The sequence below is a fragment of the Agrilus planipennis genome, unplaced genomic scaffold, assembly GCF_000699045.2.
Source record: "Agrilus planipennis isolate EAB-ADULT unplaced genomic scaffold, Apla_2.0 scaffold172, whole genome shotgun sequence".
NCBI classification, from domain to species: domain Eukaryota; kingdom Metazoa; phylum Arthropoda; class Insecta; order Coleoptera; family Buprestidae; genus Agrilus; species Agrilus planipennis.
The window spans coordinates 591,332-594,599 of NW_020438999.1; positions in this window are offsets into that span (position 1 = coordinate 591,332).

Genomic DNA, 3,268 nt, shown 5'->3' on the forward strand with positions numbered 1-3,268 from the left:
TTGCATACCAGTATTTTTATTTTATTTTTATTTATTTTCATACAGTACTGTTTTGTCTCTTCCATTTTATTTAAAGCTATCTCTAACTCCTCTTTGCTAGATGGTAATACTGCTATATTTGTTTATTAATAGAAAATGAATGTAGGTAGGTAGAATAATAAAAAAAAAACGTTACTTGTTCATAAATTCTTTTTTAACAAACATTCTGACGTAAAACGTTAAAATTTGGCGAAGTTGCAAAAATTACTAACGCACTTGTTTCTCGGTAATTAGAAGTATAAGCATTATTCGTTTAAAAATATACATCAGCTTCAGTAGTCGGCCAAAGGGCTGAAAATCCACAACTATTTTTTTAGAATAGGTATCGAGTTATTGCTACAGATGAATATAAAAACATTTGTGATTTAAAAAACTAATAAACTAATAAATTTAAAATACCGACAAATGGTTACTTGGAATTTAAACATCAGTATACAATGTTTGGAGAGTTTTCCAATTTTGTAATCAAATACACATTTTCTTATGTTTATTAATTAATAAATATTGTAAAGTACTATGGTTATTCTTGTATATGCCACACTCTGATGTACGTTTGTTGTTTTTTCTCTATGACACTATTTAAATATGAAAACAGTGATTATTGGTTGATTTCCAAAAAATATACAACTTCGCAAATTATAGTTTATTAATGTAAAATAATTCTTTTTTGGTAAAGCTTAAGAAGAATTTTGTGAAAGTTTGAGTTTTATTGTAAAGATTTTTGACCTATATCCGGCAATATTGTGACTGATAAATGTTTTTGTGATTACCTCATTATTTGAGTAGTGAAAAAGTTCTATAAATACTCGGCTTTTTCAAATGATTAAATACATTCATATATCCAATGTTTGTTAAATTGACAGTAGATCAATAATGTCTCTAATGCGTTGTTATTTACAAATAGGTCTTACGACATTAGTTTTACATCAAGAACGATGTTTGAGGGCCATATAATTTAGCTAGAGCGAAAAATTAAATTACATGCAAAATATCGTAGAATACTTATCTTACGCCTTATGAATCAATATTATTGTAATATTATAAATGCGAATGAGAGTTTGTTTGATTGTTGTGATTTCACGCCTTAACTACTTGACCGATCATTCTGAAATTTTTTACACACATTGTCAGGGGTACAGAAAAGGACATATGGGTACCTTTTATCAAAAAAAAAAAAAAAAACTGTTCCCAAGGGATAGAAAAATTAGTTGTATGTGGTCGTCGATGATCTTTGACACGTATTTAGGACTTAACGCGAGGGAAACCGCGGATAAAACCTAGTTATTAATAAATAGGTTTCATTTGGAAACTAGTATCTAGTGTTCCTCCCCAACTTGATTTGTTTGAGTTATATTGTGATTTTTTTGTGAAAAATTTTATTTAAGAAAACTTTTCTTAATGCTAAAGTAAATAATTTTGGTGCATGTTTTATTGTCTATAAGAATTATTTAAGTAAAAACACATAAAATTATACATTTGAGTATCGGCATATTTTTTTTTTTACTGTTCGAGTTAATGCAATCGGTGTGGCTTCTGTGCTTTTGTACATTTTTTCCTTAAATACAGAGAAAACACGTTTTTATCTATTTCATTTATCTGCATTTACAGTACAGAGAAACTCCGTTAGTTGGAAGATGGTATGGGAACGTTTCTATACAAACTTTAATTGTATACGTAAAATTTATTTAAAAACTAAAATTGTTTTATGAATGGAATAAAAATTTTAATAAAACGGGTGGATGGACCTATAAATTAAATTATGAAAATTGAAAGTATTTTCTTCCGTTGTTTTCCAATTAGTCCGTACTTTAACTCGAATTTCTCCATTTTTCTAACTCAAATATTGTCTAACTCGAGATTCGAGTGTGGATTTTACATTATAAATTCTTTTTTAATTGAAATTTCTATTAACTCGACTAAGCAGCAAAAAAAAAACAGTTAGGTTTGGGTCATAAAGTACATTGTGATTATAAGAGTTATTACTAGTAAGTTTAACAACAGGAATATATGCAGAAGCGATGTGTAATGGTAAAGCAGAAATTTCCCTTTACTCGATTTTTTTATAGTTTAGGAAATTTGACCGCATATAGTCAAAATATTTTTTCTTTTTGGATTTATTGAACCTTTTCTTTAATAGTTTATTTTATTCAATTTTTTCTATAATTCGGCAGATCTAAAGCAAGAGTTACAAGTACGTGAAAAGGAAAGATGTCCTGACAACGAACGTCTTTTGAACGGTCACCCCATTACTCCTTTGGACAACCGTCTCAAAGTGGAGCACGAAACGCAGACGACGCCCCTTAAACGTAAGATACAAAAAGTTTTGCACAATTTTGTTACGCATTGCGGTGGGAGCAGCCCTTAGGCCAAATTCGGGTTGTGCTCTGTGGTTTTCCCCTTCATATCAGGCCTAAAAATTTTATCTTATGCAATATGAAAGAGAGCCTTTGGGAATAGGGCGGGGAAAGGGAAAGATAAAAAATAATTTTTCTTCTAAAATGGGTAGTATATATTTACGAAAATAATACTTACACAGGTATACAATATGTGCAACATTTTTATTTTGCACCTTGTCCATTTTACTATACAAATAGCATTTTGTATTTAAAGTTTTTTATTTTAATTTTAAAACAATCACTTTTTAAACATAAATTGTTATTGGCACGGGGTTCAAAGAAATGGGGGCAAAATGATTTTTATACACATTTCTATTGTAATCTGTAATGTTCCTCTTAATTTTTATTTTGAGAGAAGAACTGATTTTTTGTGAATGTCCGTTTTTTATAGTCAATCTGTAATTTCATGTTTAGAAAGAAATAATTTGCATCACAAAGTTCCTGTGATTGGTAACGTAAAAGTATTTTTTAATAATCTATAAGTTCAATTTTAGTTTGTTTTTGTGCTTGGTTTCAATTAACATTGTTTTTTTTTTGCATGAGATGCATAAAAATATATATTGCAAATTATTCCATTCCAAGATGCTGTAAACGTTTATACTACTGTTACAATAAGAAACAAGACTCAAATTAGTACGTTTCTGTTTACACATGTGATTATAACAGTGTCTTTATAGTATTATTCAAGCAATGTATTTTTAACATACAATAAATTGATTAAAATTTTGCTTTTTGTTTTATTTCAGTTTTTGGTTACTATTATCGTATGTATGTTTGGGTCTTGTTGCTTGTTTTGTTATGTGCTTCTTTTATTTCTTTTGTTTTGTTTGTAT